General features: G+C 34.5%; 1 protein-coding gene across 30 annotated transcripts in view; it reads left to right on the top strand.

Annotated features, from left to right (window-relative positions):
* Positions 1–18173, top strand: part of TENM3 (teneurin transmembrane protein 3) — a 1287129-nt gene that overhangs the window by 45831 nt on the left and 1223125 nt on the right. For all 30 annotated transcript variants that reach the window (XM_074541312.1, XM_074541314.1, XM_074541319.1 and 27 more), the window contains exon 2: positions 4027–4140. The gene's annotated coding sequence lies outside the window, so the exon portion shown is untranslated. The remainder of the gene's footprint in view (positions 1–4026; positions 4141–18173) is intronic.

The raw sequence follows: 18173 nt of genomic DNA on the forward strand, positions 1-18173 counted from the left end.
GAACGTACATAAATCTAAGCAGGTTAAGTGATCCACTCCTCTTTCATCTCCAGCAGGTGCTGCTTCATGTCTGGAGAATCTCTTCAGAAGCTTAGGGATCTTGGAGGCTTGAGGAGAAGCCTTGCCAATGGAAAAAAGGCCTGGAATACCGCTGCTCTTTGTATATGGCTTGTCTCCAGACCTGTTGTCCCATGAGGCAGTGGCAGCCGCCTCCGGTGCTGCCTCCTACCCCGGTGTGCAGCTGCTCCCTGTGGCCTCACCCTGCTGCACCCACCGAGGGTCACAGCTGCTCCTGCAAAGCCAGAGCCAGCACACCTTGCCCTGCCCTCCCCCACCTCCCTTTCCCGCTGCAAGGCTTTCAGAATATTGTAAAGTTTCCTAGGCAGGTTGCGTTTTGTCATGGAAAAGGAAATAATAGAGTTTAAACAACTGCAGTCTTGGAAAAAGAGTGTGTAAGGGTGTGTTTGGGGTTGGTATTTCTTATTTTATTTTTTTTAGGTTTTATTTATTTGTTTTATTTATTTGTTTGATTTGTTTATCTGTGAACTTTGTGAGTGATGTTGAGTAGAAGCCAAGGCGTGTGCTGCTGGAAGATAAGAAGAATAAGGCAAAAAGGGAGACTGGAATGAACAGATAATGTTCTGACACATTTGATAGATATTCCTTATCTAGGATGCTATTATCATGGAAGTAGTAGAATTACAGGGCTGAACTGCTTTTCTTAGGGTCATTTTATATGTTAAGGGTGGGATATTACAGAGCTGAGAAGCCAGAGAAAGTCTTATGAAAAAAATTAATCTAGTGCTCAAAATGAGATACAGATGTTAACATAGTCTTCCTGCCAGGGATAGCTGATATTTCTCAGTGCTTTCATATGCCAAAGGGACAACTATCCCAATGCTTTGTGCAAGCAGCACATTTGTTTTAGACTTACTGTCCTGTTTTAAACTTTTCTTGTACAGTGGACTGTATTTTTTGTTGATCATCCTCGTATATGATGCCCACTAAGGCTTGTGGAAAGTTGTCGTCCCTAATTTCCATCCTAATATTACAGAAAGGGGATTAACCTTATATATCAGAAAGGATGAAGTGTTGAGAACAAGATGGGTGCAACTCAGCTGGAGTAGGAGAGAAGCTGAAAAATATGGGCAACAAAGGCATGTAAAATCATTTGCTGTAGTGAACGTGTAGTTCATTAATTTATTCAAGAGGAATAGCACCTTCCACCAGTTTATGTGGCATCATAAAGGAACACCTGACAACTTGCTATTAAGTTCAGCTTGTTAGGAAAATCAGCTGAGGAACAGACTATGTTGTGGAGGTCATCGTGCACGCATGTACCCATGTGGTTAAGTGAGAGCTCCCTGTATTACCTTTCCTGTGGGCTGGCACAGGCAAACCTGGGCAGATGAGACACTTGGTTCGAGTGGTCTGAGATTTATCTGGTTTTGTCTTCTGTGTTCTTTCCTGTAATTAAAATACTTTCTGTACTTCTCTGTTTAAAGAGCTTCACCCAGCAATCTAATATAGATGTCCCAAAACACAAGCATCCATTTTGAAAATCTATTGTATTTAAAAACATAACAGATTGCATTTTTATTTTTAAACATGCTCATAAATTTGGGAAATCCTCTCTGTGTGTGAAAATTAGTGCAAGCGTAACAGCTAAAATGCATTTAAAAGAAATCTTCACTTAAATATCAAAGGAGCTGGTGGGACAAATCTACATACAGTTATTGAAAACCTTAAAAATTAAACATAAACTATCTCACATTCTATTAGCCTCTTTGTGTGAGGTAAGAAGTGTCTTCTCCAGCCTAGTTGATTCTGTATAGAGAGCAGTGGAAGATTCAGGGGTCAGTATTGGAATCTTGGATGGGTGATATTAGAATCTAATGATTTTAGTAAATATAAAAAATTAGTTACAAAAAAAAGGACAATCTTCTCTCATAAAACTAAATGCAAATTATCTAACTGTGAGGTTAAGCTCAACTAGAAACAAATAACTAGGTTTTATTTGGGTCTTAGGTGCAAAGATTATTTGATTTATAAAGCCATAAGATATGCATAAAGGAATTAACAAGTCTTTCCATTATGTGTAGTAGCATTGTATTTGAGAACTTAAAGATGGTGACATTTCAGAAGCTCAGAAAAGGGCTGAAAGTAAGACCTGAAGAAATATCCAAAGAGTTGTGCATAGTTGTCTTACCTGAATTTCCCTGAGGGACCTGAAATTATCAAACTGTTCTTTCTACACATCTGCAAGAGATACTGAGATTGAAAAGCATAGATTTCTCAGGAATAAGTCAGTCCTATTTTGTCTCTTCGAAAACTGCAGCAAGCCTTAAGGGTTAGGAGATATTACTTTAATTTAGTAAACTGCAGTTTGGATAATTATACATGGCATTCTTTTAAGCAAGTTAGGGAACTGTGATCTAGATAAGATTAGACTAAAAGTATTATTCAAGTTTTTTTGAGTTAAAAAAGATGTAATATTTAGTTGCAGTCACTCTTTTCCACAGTGTCTGGGGTTGTGGGGGAGGAGTGTAACTCTAAAATTCTGTACTGTGCATAATATTATTCTATGATATTGTTGGTAGTTTTGGAAATAGAGTAGATGCTATTATTGCTTCTGTCCCAGGCTTAAAATAATCCCAATAAATTGCAGAAATAATAGACTAGAAAATAATAGACATTCAGTTTGGTGAGAACAAGCAGAAGCACTAAACAGGGATAATTAACAGCAAAAATGGAAGATGGGGAATTCCCTCTAGTGCTGCAGGGAAGAATATGGGGACAGCATATTTACCATGCCATACTGTTACATGTGTGGCCAGTTCCAGATTTTTTGCGTTCTTACACAAGTGTTTTCCTTCCGTTTAGCAGTAGCAGAACTCAAGATGTGCTAAAATGCCTAGCAGACATCTTTTGACAAATATGAAAACACTTCGTTCCTCTCTCACCCTTTATGAATTGGAGCCATGACAAACATTTCTGTTTACTGGATTGATGGTCTGTGGCAAGGGCACAAGGGATAGAAACTGCCGAAACAAGATCCACTTGATCTTGTATTATGTATAAGGATCCAGTAGAATAACCTGGAGGCTCAGGTTGTCTAAACAAAATGTATCTGGTAATTGATAATTCATTAAATTAACTATTAAAGTCATCAAAAAAAGACTGAACCAAGTTTATTTGGCGTAAAAAATGGGAATAAGGGGGATTGCAATATATGAAATTGTTGAAAAAGGAGATCAGCATAAACTGATTTAGATATGACAAGAAGCAGGAGGGATTATTTGCAGCAAAGGCTAGATGTAAAAGATAAGAATGGTTATCTCCTGGGGTAGATTTTTTTTTTTTTGGAGGGTGATTCAGCTTTGACTTCAGCTACTTAAAGGGAGCAGTACCAGCCCTTGTCAGTATTGGTTTGGATGTGAAGATACTTCTGAATCCCACTCCCTTTAAGAAATACCAAAACAGTCCATCTTTAATGCCTTATTCCTGGCTTTTCTGCTTTCTGTAGAATTCTGCCAACTATGTAAATATGAATCAGAAGGAAGAGAAGCTGCTTCTTCTGCTTCTACTGAAAGACAAAAACTATGAATTATTTCTGCTGTTAAATAACTGTGTCTGTTTACTTCATGTATCCTGTATATTCCGTTTGTTCTACATGCTGAATGGAACCGTGGTTGTGCTGTTCTGGACGGCTGGACCAGTTCCCTCTGTGGTCATTATGCTTCTCCTCTCAGGCTACCAGATGGCTGTTTAGGTGTAATGATGACATCTGTTTGATTCTACTTGGCAGTCTTGATATTGTAGAACTCTGGAATCGCTTGGGTACTGCAAAATTAAATGAAGATAAAATTTTAACTTTTGTCTTCTATAATGCCGTATTGATGAATAATCGTATGGAATTTGCCATAAATTATTATTGGACATGTTCTCATTTTTTCATTTCTAATAATTTGGTTTATGTTATTTTCTATATTTAGTTGTACTGACTCTGTTCTGGTTATTTCCTAGGTGTAGCTACAGAAAAATATCACATTGATCACAGGAGCAGAAAACAATCTGGATTTTCTTCTGATGTGCTGACTACAGTGATTGAAGTATTGAATCCTTTCACACCACCTTCCTGTAAGTAGGCTCAGTCAATGGAAACAGAATTTTGTTGGGTTTCTGTGTAATTCAGTAGTCTACAAGGAAAATGGCTAATTTAGTATTCTGCTGGAGAAACAGTTACAAATATTTATATGCACACATTGGAAAGAACAATGTGAAGGCTTAAAGCTTGTTCTGATGTTCCTCCACTGCCTTTTCTGAAATCCAGGTTGAGGAAGGAAAATCATGAGTCACAGGCATTATTAGATAGCTTTTGGAAATAGTAACTCTGTATACTGTAGGAGATGAAATAATGAATTTGTATAGAAGACAAGCAAGGAAATAGAATTGTAACATGAAGGGATTATAGGGATATCTGTATTTGTTCTTATCAGCTTCTTTCTGTGTCACTAAGATAACAAGTAGTCATAGTCTCTTCCAGCTAGAGATGCACAATATGAACACTAACAGACAGCATAAACATTGTCCATGGCTGCCCTTGGCTCTGTGCCTCTTAGTTATTGTCAAGGGACACAGAAATATAGTTCTGAGATGGTCAGAGTGACAGTCTAAGGATATTTGGGACTAGTAAATATTGAATATTTCTTAAATTGGATTTTATCACTACTACAAGCTGAGATATAAATCTCTTTATTGTTATGGGAAGGAATGGATATTTTGAGATATTTTGAATTAATGAAGCATATGGGTTTATAAATTAAGGCCTTCTACTGACAACAGACATTTGGATTGACATACCAGTTTTCTGGATTCAGAGTTAGAACTTCCACATGCAAAGCAATAACATTTTGGAATTACTGTGATTTATTAATTTAAAAAAATTCTAAAAAATTTTGTATTGGCCTATATGATAGACTGACATTTTATATTGTTGAAATGTGTAGATATGTGAATTTTCCTAGATGATAAAAACACATGGTGCTGATTAGGGAATGACATACCTGTATTCCTATGATATACCAAACTTCTAAAGAAGTTTGACTCTGAAAGTCAGATGTTGATATTAACTGGAATATTCAGTGCAAAGGAACTAAAATAGGGATTCAAAATGATGAAATAAAAATTTTTACTGTATTGAGCATTTAACTTGTCATTGTCAAACATGTCAGTGTCATTTTTGCACTTTGTTTTCTGTCATATCATAACATATTTGCATCTACTGAAACAGCTCTTGAATATTCAGTAGTATTGTATTGTTGTTTCGTTTGATTTTTCACTTAAAGTTGACTTTTTTGCAAGGATCTAGGGAATGTAGCTTGCCATCTGTTGCTTAAATCTCTGTACATCTCTTCTGCATTGAATGGATAGCCTTTGTTGCCTGGTTTCATGATTTGGAAATAGGAAATGATGCTTTGAGATGAGGCAGTGCAAGGTTACATTAGTGCTCATTTGTTTATCTGCACTCATTACATTTGAACCCTCTGTTAGGAGCAGCATTTATAAGGGAAGGGTCTCGCTATGGTTTCTGAAACTTCTGTGGAAAAGAAAGGCTGAGCAAAAGAGAGAGGGAGTTGCAAACTGTCTGGTTATAGCGTAAGCTTAAACTGTAGTAGATGAGAGAGTAAAAAATTGCAGTTATCTCTCTTATGGGAGAAACTTCTGTCAGAGCTCAACACTTTCTCACATGCTAAAAACATTCAGCTGTAAGTTGTAGATATGTTAGAAACAAGGTATCATAAGGTTTCTCATACTTTGTGGAAATTTGTGCTTCTAAAGGACACCATGAGCAGTTAGTAAACCTTTTCAGCTTGGGTATTCAAAGCCAGAGGAATGCCAACATATCCGTAAACATGGGGAAGTGCAGTTGAAAGAACTGAAATGCCTGGGTGCAGTCAAATGAATGAAGTGTTTCCCTCAGATTTCTGTTTGGAGTTTTAGGTATGTTTGTGTTATTTCAGTGTGCTTTTAATGGCAGAGTTGTTTCTCAGTGCTAAGCATTTGTGTATAAAATAATTGAAGCTCATACAATAAACCATAGTTCAATTTACTTGAATATGTAAATTGGCTCATTTATGAGTCGCTCTTGCATGACTAGTACAACAGCATTCCACATGATAATTTAGGAAGTGTGCCGTAATTGGCATATAATAATATTGAAATAGTTTGCCCAATACATTGTATTTCTTGGACAAAAACTGATCAATTTTAATTTTTCAAATTCTATACTGCTTTCTCATGGAAGTGAAAGTATATTTATTAAAACAGCAGTGACTGTGAAGCCTAGTGTGGTAAAATTTGATAATTTCTTTTGTCAAAGAAGCAAATCATGAGATTAACTTGAGAGTAATTGTTAAATTTAAAGTGCAAGGTAGTGGGAACACAAAAAAGCTTTATGATGAGTTTTTGTCAATCTGTATAATTTTTCAGTTAAGGAGTAATAAATCAAGGAATATTGTATTTTTTGAGGCTCATTAAAGAGACATTATACATTAGAATAGTGAGGCAGTCAGCATAATGAAATGATGAATGCCTATAACTATCTGTATGTAAATGATGTGAGACAGATTTGCTGGTGCTGCAGAGGAGAATAGCAATCTATTAGACAGATCCCTGTAGGTGCTACTTCTGGATACAACTGACAGATGTTAAATGTAAACCTCTTCAACAGCAAGCACTTATTAGCACTCAGTGGGGAAAAAATGGCAATATAGAATTAGACAAATAGCAGATAATGCCATTTAAATAACTTTGTTCTTATGAGCTTTATTGCCACTATGTTATAGTCTGGAAGGCTGGGGTTTTGTTTGGTTTTTATTGAGAAAGCCTAGCTAGGTAAGAGAACATTTTCAAATTTAGAAATCTGTAATTTGAAACACTTAAGAAAATTCACTCAGTATTATAACTTAATGGAACATCTATGTATGTGCTCTTTCATCAGCATGCTTATTTTGAAATGTTATTTGGTAAATATTTGTTGAATCATTGTGTGCTAAATGTCAATACTGCGTGCGTTTTCTGACTCATCAGATTAGTTTTAATTGTTGTTTTCTTACTTTTTCTCCTCTCATGATGAAATAGAAAACTCTAGTCTTTCAGATTTGTCATTTTAAAGGAAAAAGACCAGAAGCAGTTAATGAAACATGGTTAGCAATAGCAAATACTTTTAGGACATCTTATGATTTCATTTCCAGGCTATTTGTCTCAGTCCTAGCCTGAAATGCTACTCCTGGAAGTATAAAATATTAATCTGTGTGAGATTCACAATAATACAACTCTTCACCAGAGATCAGCATTAAAGTAGTTCAGGAAACTATCAAAACCACTTGATTTATTTCTAATCCTACTTTGTAATAGATTAGGTTAGGGATTTATATTTCTTTAAAGTATGAATCTAGCCACATGAATTGATTTTTCAAATTGTCAAAGCTTACTCCAAAGCCTTTTTATTTTTTGAGATAGCCTGTCCTTAATGAATTTTTTTTCTAGCTGCCAGCCAAGCTGCTGCTTGAAAGGGTAGAGATTAAGCCAACACTAAGTGTGATGCAATGTCTACATGTTTAGATGGCCTTATGTCTTTTAGTATTATGAAATCTCTGACACTGTGTGTGCTTTTTCCTTGTTATCTTTTGTCAGCTGTTTAATGCTACCTTGTGTTGCTTGCACTAAATCTTTTTGGAATTTAGCGTTTCACTGCACCACTGCAGATTTGTAATCCCCTTTCACAGTGTTAAATTATCGGCCACATATGCACTGTGTCTAACTCAGTGGATGTATTTATTGTTCCCAGGCTACTGTGCTTGCTAATTTGTTTCTTTATTGCTTTGCCTTGAATTAGGGAATAATCTCCCTCTCTTTTTTGAGTTCTTAAAGGAATAGCTAAAGTTTATTCCCTTGTACGTTTTGTTCTTAGTTCTCACTGTCACAAATTAAATCTAGATTATTTTCTTCATGTAGGTAAGTATTGGTGTATGTTCACATCAAACAGCTCAAGAATGTCAAATGTGAATATCATCTCAGTAGGGAAAGGAGAGACGTTTTATGAGAGAATTTAAGCAATGATCCATGACTGTAACAGACTTCTTATCTAGCCAGAATTTAGAAGTAAGGAGGAGTTCATAAAAACTCGTAAAGAAGACCTTTCTATGCATTTCCTGGTTTAAGCTTTGCTCCCTTTTCTTTGCTTCTTCTGTTCTCAGATGTGTTATAATCCCTCTTATGTCAGATGCCACAAGCATTTTCAAAACTGTCTTTACAATCTTGTTGAGCCAATCTCTGAAACATTTTGAAAACAGTGAAAACATCTAACAAGTACCTTCGCATGGCAGAGAGCAAAGCTGAGCTATGTGCTAGATCTTAAAAAAAATGCAAACAAAAAGATGACAATGTGTTCTATAGAAATCTCCTAAAATTATATCTGTTTGAACATTTTATACCCGAAAATAGAAGAACCAAACCAGCCTTTTTTAGTTCAACCCTTTAGAGCTTCCATGTTGTCAAGCAAAGTAACTGAGATCAGAGATTACTGCATCTGAAATTAAATTCTGTCTCCTTCTCTGAGTATAGTTCTACATGATCCAGTATGTTTCTATATGATGGGTGTAAATCACTAGCAATAAGTCTTTCATAATGTTTCTGATAACTGCACTTATTTGATGAGTCAAGGCTTACAAGTTATTCACTAGTTTTAAGAATACACATAACATGCATGTATGATTGTAGACTTTATATAAATGTAGTCCCTAAATATATGCAAAGTATACATGATGCATGTAGTCTTGTAAATATAGACTAAATATGCAATGTGTAAATTAATTTTTAGTACATTTTTACTTTTAGGAAAGCAACTACAGGTTAATAATGTACTGCATAATGTAATTGTTTCCAGTAGTTTGAAAAAATTGCTTTGAAATATCTCACCAAACTTTTTTAACAAATAAGAAAGCATACTGAAATGTAAGTTTTTCATGGTCTCATTACTTCTGTTTAGACTAAAATAAATAACAAATTTAGTACAATGATGTCTATGTAAACTGCTGAAGAATGATGCATTGTTCATTACATACTATGTCAAATCACCAAATAAAATCCATATCACTGAAAACTAATTTGAAAATACATGTAAATGTTATATTGGGAGTTTTATTGCACTGTCATTGCATTTTAAAATCAATTTACTTCTCTTCTACTTCCCTGCTTCTACTTCAATTTGCTTCTAGTACTTCTACTAGAGTACTTGAATAATTTTTGACTAAGCTTAACATTAGGTATCACTTGCATTATTTATTTATAATCAGTTAAATCTGAGTTGCAATCTACAAATAGAAGTATAATTTTAAATGTAATGCTTTAGTCAGTTGTATTTATCTGAATTTATGACTTTACTAATTGCAAAAGGATTGAAATCACTTGCATGTTGTTTCTCTTTTACTCAAAAAATCCCTTTGCAGGATGTAAAAAAGAAGTGCTATGATGCTTGTCCAGCTATTTCAGCTGTTTCTTTTTTAGAACTGAATATTATGTTTAAATGATATTGAATGACAGTTGTATGAGCTGAGTTCTGCTATGTAAGCATGCCAGGGGAGTACAAAATTAAAATATAAACCTGTCATATAAGAATATTTCATTACTACCTATTTCAAGTAATCAAACAATTACATTTGTGATGAATTCTAGTGGCAGTACTTAAAACAAGTAATATTTTGGGTTAACTGAACATCTGTGAACGAGATGCTTGTGGATTTGTGAAGCAGAAGTCAAAAGAATCTTAATGAGCCCATTCCTTGAGGCTTGGTCTCTCCAGCTTTTACAAAAAATATTTAGAATTTCACTTGTGAGAGAGCTTTCTGACTCATTGTGAAGAATGACCAAAAAGTCATTCTTCACAAGTGGTGTCAAAATAAAGAATGTTAGTGTTCATCTGGGAAAAGGAAAGCATATGTTTCGGCAACCTCTTAGATCAGGTAACTTTTTTTTAATTTGTTTCTATTATATATTGCTAAATTCCACAAATACAGGAAGCAGAAATCTGTGTATGGATAAGGTCACACATAATGTCTTTGTTGGGGGTTTAAAATCTAGTTTTTTGGGTTAAAGTGAAAAAACCCACAAATACGTATTCAGCAAAAGATCCCAGTCATGCCAATCTATCCAGGTGAAGGGAGGCCTAAAATTTACACATCAGAACCACAGAATATTCTGAGTTGGGAGGAACCCTCAAGGATCATCTAGTCCAACTTTAAGTGAATGGCCCATACAGGAATCGAACCCGCAACATTGGCATTATCAGCACCATGCTCTAGTTTTCCTTGAATAGAAAACTGAAAACTATTCCAATTCTTCAGTCCTTCCAAGATAAAAGCATGGTCTCATGGTAACAGTGGAAGGAGACTCAATGATTGGTTGCTTCACTGATGCTTTTAAAATTTGACAGCCCAGCAGCAGGAGCCACTGTATGTTACCGTTGCCTCACATTTGTCATTCTGTACTTTGTCTTTTTAACAGTGAGGACACAGTTTTAGAACTTCATTGCCAAGAGATGACAGTTAAGGCAAGACTATGGAAAAATATGCATATAGAAATGAGTGACAGCTTTATCTTAAGCCTTTTCAAGATTTCAAGAATAGAGTATATATATAAACAGTCTCAAAGAAGTCTTTTGTTTTTCTCTTTTGAGATGTGGAAGAATTTTTAGCATAACAACTAAGTAGAGGGACATAAAGATTTATGAGTAGTAGTGAAAATGGTGTGGACTAAGCAACTGGATTGCACATATTCTAGGTTTCCCCTTTAGCCATTGTAAAATGTTGACATTCGTAACTGAGACTGAAGGTGAAGAATTGTGGGGAAGTGAAGAACTAAAATTGTAACTAAATGGAAGAAAACAGTAGCAAAGAATAAACAATAGGGAGAGTGTGACTTTGGACACCAGCAAAGAGGATGAGATGAAAGGGTGCTCGAAACAGAGAAAGATAATGAGAACTTTCTTTCCCATCTTAATTTTAGACACTGCCATAACCTGAGGCAAACTGTTTGACATTGCAAAGCAGAAGCAATTATCTGTTTTACTGAAGCGATTTTCACCTGAAAGGAATGGAAATTAGGAAATGAAAAGATGAAAAAACTGGTGTAGGAGTGCTGTACTAGCAAGTGTGTATTTAATATCTAGTAAATCCAGATGGGATGCGTCATTTGGTAGTAGCAAAGCAAACATAAATATATATTTCACTAAAAATGTCTTAAAATATAATTAAATATATAGATGTATGTATTTTGCATCCTTTTATATCTCTATACACATCCATTTTCATAGTTTTCTATGCACACATCATTAGTAACTGAATTTTATTACCTACTTTCCTTTTCTCGTGAACTTTAATCAAGTTTTTCACTTCATGATTGCATTTTATCATTATATTTGAGTGATAAACCTGCACTAGGTTTTTTTTCTACTTGTTGCAATGTGAAAGTGATTGCATAACCTCTCTAAGGAAAAGCAGTTTTAGATTCAAAAGAGTCTGGAGTAGTGTTTCACCTGATCTTGCTGATGTGCATTTCATTTTTAGTAGATATGTTTCTATAGTATTTGACTGAAGAAAACAGGCTTCTCTTGTATTGTAAGAGGATTTGGTTCTATATTTAACCAACAGCACCTTTTCCTGATTTTCCTATTAATCTTTGTCTCCACCCAGGTTTTCTTGCTTTTACCCTTTGATTCCCTCCCCGACCCTGCTGCTGGGGCTGAGTGAGGGCTGTGTGGTGCTTGATTGCTGGCTGGGGTTAAACCACGACAGGAGGGAAAGCCAGAGAAAAGGAATAACATTTTCATAACGTATCTTAAGAGCATTCAGATAAGAGGGAACTTATTTTTTGGCTGAGTTGGAAACATATTGTGTAAAAGATACAAGACCATAATAAGCAATAACTTGAAGTTTATAAAGTAAACAAACATACAAAAGCTGTTAAGACAATGGAATTTTACAGATGTTAAGCTGGACAAAGTGTTTTCTTTAGGGTGCTTTATATTTTTGTATGTGTATGAAGATTTAAAATTAACTTCTCTGTGTTGAGATTTGTTTTGTGACTAGGAAATCACAAAGTCATGCAAGAAAATAGTGAAATGAGAAGTTGCATTACTCTTATCATAACAACACCAAGAATAATTTGACCACATAAGCATCTGCATTTGTGTTGATTTCTAGAAGATAAAATAAAAAAAATTAGAAGTTAATTATGCAAAATCTCACATTGAGTAAAAACATCTTGGTTGCTTTTTCTGCATAAATGCCTGTCATCTTCATTAAACTTAGCTTCAGTTCCACAAACATGTAGAGATGTAGAGATTATGAATATTTTTATTTTGTTTTGGATCATAGCTGTTTTTATAAGCTACTTTGATGACTCTGAAACTTTCCATCTTTTCAAGCAATTTTTCAGTTTATAACAGCAAGATGGAAGCTGTCATCTTATGTTAATGCTAAGATTTTTAAATAAAGGACCTAAGCAACTAATAAAGGACCTAAGACATACATAGTCCTGTATATCTCTCTAGAAGGATAATTATCATACTCACATTACTTTCTGGTGACCTAAGTAAGGATGAGCACGTGCACACATATACATGTATACACACCCTGAGATATGATAGTGTGGATATGAAGACATGTGTGTGTAGATATCATTTATGTTTTTAATTGAGAAGAGAAAGAACTCATAAATGCAAAATTAATGTTACATCTCCAGCTAATAATGAGACTACTGGTGGAATAATGTGTTTATTGTTTTTGCTTTTTTTTTTTATTTTCCTACATATTTTTTTTACTAAATCTAATTAAAATGTAATTCTAATTTCAGTAGGACCTGTAATTTGAAAATCGAACTGCTTTATAGGTACCCGATTACATAACATTTTCTTAGAATTCAGTAGGACTGTTCTCTTGAACAGCAATCCAATAACAGAGCTGTACAGCATATATCACACACCAGCTCATTAAGGGAGATACTAATACAACTACTCACTCCATTTGCCTTAGCACATCCATAAAAATTTCATAAGTTCTGTTGCTCTACAATGATGTGTTTCAAGATTCCAGTGTATCTCTCTTTCATTGTTTTCCCTTGAGTAGAACACTTGGAAAAAACTGATCTTTAAGTCCCTGCCAGAATTTACCATTTCTAGGCAGTGGTTTCTTTGTTATTTTTTTCTGCTCCCTTTGTCTTGCACTTTGAATTTTTGGTATTTTCCATAGTTTTGAAGGATTTGGTCCAAAGCTATTCTTCTTTAGAAATAGAAAATATTAAATTGTTAAAATGCCTCCAAATGCTACATATTTTAAATTGTATCAGAAAATGTCAAACAAATGCAGAATCTTTGAACAGTTACCAAATTTATTCTGCACTGCAGAATTCTTTGGCTAGTGATGCCCTACCAGAATGTAGCTTTCTTTTCTGCTTGATGACTGTGTGGGCAGGAGAATGGACCAAATTAATTACTAAGATTCCCTCTAGGCCTATTTTCTATGGTTCATGTTTCATGTTCTTTTCAGGCAATAATATAACTGTTGAGTTTTAGATTTTTGCAACTAAGTGGTACTTTCTGATTGTAAAAATGGTTGAATTTAATATAGATGGATCAAGCATTTGCATTTTATTAGGGAATAAATGCTGTTGCAATGAAATTTACTTTATATTATGTATATTATTACACAAGATATATGAATCAAAAAATAACAGGAATTTCAAGGTCCTGTTTGACCTCTTAGAAACAGGAGTTTTTGTCTTACTGGTTTGGAAATCTTATAACCTGAGGAGTAATAGTATTAAAATGTTTATATGGGGGAGGCATGTACTAAGATCCTACTGGCAGTGATTAATTAAATGGTTTAACATTGTGTTCAAACACCACTTACTCAAGTATTTTCAAAAATTTCTTTTGCCTTGAGATTTAATTGGGAGTTTCTTTAATAATAAGTGATAGCTGTTCATTTGTTGGCATTAATTATTAATCTGGTAACATAGATGCAACTTTTGAAAGTAGAAGATTGGAAGAACTATACATAATTTTAACTTACATGTAATGAGTTTTTACTCCTTTAGCATAATTAAAAGATTTCACATTTTTCTTCCTCGTATTTTTTCAAAATAAGTCAAACACAGCCTTGCCCACACTCAGAACTGTACTGAATGTTAACAAAAGGAATCTGAAAACCCAGTTTTCTTATGTGAAAATTCTAAAGTGTAGTCAAATAATGTATAGATTTTATAGTGTGTTTTCCTGACATCTTAAGGATTCAGATTCATCGAAAATCCCACAGTGTGTGTGGAATCAGAGTTTTACACATTAATCACCAGGCAGGACATTTTGGTATACAAGACCAAGAGTGTGAAAAAGTAGTTGTTGGCCTGTTGGTTTTTGTCTGCTTGCAGATCATAAAACTAAAATCAAATTGTATTTACCAGATTTACCTTTTTTTAAATGAGCTGAAATTTCTGGTTTGTTTTCTTTTCTTGAGCTCTTCAAATACTTCCTTTCTATTTTCTTCATAGACTTAAATTTTTTTTGAACACAGAGTTTAAATTAAAAATAAAAAAAATCCCTGGATATCTTCATTTAAATGCTGCAAATAATTGATTGCTAAAAATAAGATTTCAGATACTTTGAGATACTAAATGATTCAGATTATAAGTGTTAGCAAAGTGTCATAAAATAAAATTTTTCATTTTTCTTTTGTAAAGCTGACCTTGAAGACATGAAGGACTGCAGTATGTTATATTTTTAAACTGGCAGGGTTGAACCAGGGAGTCTACCCTTTGAAGAGAATTGGAGGTGCCTCAAGAATTAAGCAGGAAAAAAGTAAAAAAAATATGTGCTTGCTATAGACCTAAAAGTGTCCTTTTCAGAAACTTTCCTTGCAAGTACCGATATTGAAAGATTTGAATTTTCATATTTTTGCAAGCAACATGCATTAAAATATTTCTTTGGGACACAAGTCATTGCAGTCATGATGCACATTAGTTTGGTATTGCAGACAGTGGCTGGAAGAGGCAGTAGTTAATGTCAGTCCTAACTACTAGTTTATTGTAAGGAGCCCAGATATCTCTAATTTCAAAATTCGGAACACCACAATAGTTTTGAATCTGTATGTTGATGGTTAACTACCACCTGCAGGAGAAGTTAACAGTGTTAGATTTTACAGACTTTCCTACAACTGATCCTTTATTTATGATGATGTACTACTTACAAATCAGATTCTGTGGCCTATCCATGATGATTCTCAATACAGCTAATAAAGGAAAACAAAATAAAGTGCATTACCCTCCCAAAGAAATTCGACAGACCTCCTTAAACCCTGCCCATCTTCTGAAGGGAGCTTCTGTTGCCTGATTACTCAGACTCCATTTTCTAGTTTAAATATATTCTATGTGTCCTTGTGTGAATAAGATCAGGTAACTCTCTCTTTAGGGAACTTCTTCCAGCACAATGGAGTCTTGTGATCTTCTCTGTGTGCCTGAGGAGGAAATGAAGGTTTAATGACAAGCAATTCCATCTTCAGGCTGTTCTTTATTATCTGTCACTTTCTTGTCACTTCATATTAAATGATGACAGTTTAGGTGCAGTGCTGTTACTCTATTTTTGAACGAGTTTCTCAGAGAGTATGTTTGATATTTGAATAATCAAAGAAAAGTTCTCCAGCACCTTTTTTCTTAGAGTTTGTGTGACTTTCATGTGAGGTGACCCAGTCTTCGATACTATGTTCGATCAAAAAAACATCATTCTTTTGAACTTCTGAGATGAAAAAAAGAGAAATTTTTTCTTATTATGTATTTATCTAGTGTCTTAAGTAAACATTGGTTATGCTTTTTTACAAGCTGATAGTCAGAGTAGAGAAATAAAATGTAAGATGTTCATAACTTTTTATCTACACTATTTGGGGTTAATTAAATGAGAGGCAAAAGAGCAGAATTTTAGTATCTTGAAAGCAGTCTTTTTATTCTGTGTAGGCCATTTTAATCATGCAAAGCACATTATAATTGCATATGATTTGTAGGTGCATAGGCAGTTTGTATAATTGGATGTCTGCCTGTTTTCCACAGGCAGGATGAGAAAAGGATGATTTTAAAGTCTAGACACTGCTGCTTAAAAAGCAGACCCATAGTTGACCTCTCTGGGGGTAAGTAATTAGGAAATTAGCTGCTAAGGGATCTTTCAGATATGCTGCCTTGTCTACATGCATCTTCACTTTGCCCCACTTGCTTGATCGCCCCGGTTGACCTCTCATCTGGTCTCTAAAGAAACTGTGTCTAGGTTTCTTATTTTTTCCTTAGAACAGCAAGTTTTAGTATAAATACAGTTTCTCATGTATATTTTTGTATTTCCTACCATGAAGAATCTGTAATCTGAAAACAAAATATAACTAACTATAAGTTAATGTAACCTAATACCACATCACGCAGGTATTCAGTAAGTAGTATATATGGCTAAGATGGAAACAGATGTTACTCCACTTGGAATGAACTTGGAATAACAATTCTTGTAATGTGGAGCCTTAAGGAGTGCACAGCAGCATTCCTGTGGTTGACCAGCAAAACTCCACTGCATCTTTTGTAGGTAGAGGGAATTTTGCTGGCAGTTTGCACGTTCTGGTGATGCACCTGCTGCCAGCACTGATTGTCTTTCTGAATGTGGCAGTTTCCAGTGTTGGTTATACAGTGACCAAGATTTATGAGGTCTTGGTAGTAACCACTCCCGCTGCCCATGGAGCTGCAGGGCTTTTGTGCTCATTCTCAGGAAGAATGTACACTCTCCCTGATGCTTAGATGCAGGGTAAGATTTTATATTTCATGATTCAGCATGAGGCGGTTATTCTTCACCTGGAAGATTCAGACTGCAATTCAGTCCCTTCTTTATTAGTCAAAGTATATAGCTCCCTGGATATAGCTCCCTGTTAGTTAGCCCAGGGAGCTATATCCAGAAAATAGATGGATTAATTTCAGGAAATGAAATTCAAGAAAGTTTAAAGGTAGCTGAGATGTCTCAATAATACTTTTGACGTATATGTGTATGTGAATATGTATATATAAATATTTTTAGTTACCCAAAATGATTATAAAATAGAAGAATTAACAGTGCATTTTTATTGTAGTGCCATGAAAATTGTTCAGAGATAATACTCAGCAAAGCTTAATAAATGCTATTTGGAACAGAAAATATTATAGATGCGCTAAATGATTGTGTTCTGTTCTTGGGTAGAATAACAATTCTTCATGGAGAACATTGCAGGATATTAAAACACAAGTTAGTTGCTCAGAATATATAAATATATATATGTATATGTGTCTGTGTATATATATATACGTATCTGTAATTAGTATTTTGTATTTACTATTTCCAATAAAAATTAATTTTCTGGTGCACTGAAATGTCTAAATAGTAATCCAAAAGCATCAAGGAGACACTCATAAGTGCCCCTCAAAAATGTGAAACATGAAAATGAAGGTCGTGAGTCAGTTGACACATTAATGCCTCTATAAATAATGTAATTATCCAGATTTTTACCTGTAATAATTAAAATTCAGTAAAGAATTTATTTTGCTTTTTTTCCTTTTTTTTACTAGAGCTACATGTTTTTTGTAATGATTGATGAAGTTCTGGTTAAAAAGTAATTTTTTAAGATAGAAAATTCCTGATGCTCCAAGGATAAACTGTAAATAATAATAATGAGTTTATCCAAATCTTAGCCAGCTAATAACCTGTTGCCATAAATTCTTTAAAAAGAAATTATCCCTAATCTATTGTAAGGATCAGTGGATATTTATATTTCGTCTTCATTTCCTGAATTTTGGTATAACTCAGAGTATTTTAATAGTGTATTTTTAGTTGGACTGAGTAAAGTAGTTAAATCAGCATATCTCCTTATGTCATTTTACGTTTATTTTAGTTCTAGCCAAATACTTGCTTTAGTCACATAGAATTATGTTACCTTTAGGTACCAAGTTTCTCAGTTTTAGATACTTGCTGAGAATGGGTTGAGGTTGGGAGGGATCTTTTGAGGGCTTCTGATCCAACACCCCAGTTGAAGCAGAGGCCCACAGAGCCGGCTGCCCGGGGCTGT

The sequence above is a fragment of the Zonotrichia albicollis genome, chromosome 5 (assembly GCF_047830755.1).
Source record: "Zonotrichia albicollis isolate bZonAlb1 chromosome 5, bZonAlb1.hap1, whole genome shotgun sequence".
Lineage (NCBI taxonomy): Eukaryota > Metazoa > Chordata > Aves > Passeriformes > Passerellidae > Zonotrichia > Zonotrichia albicollis.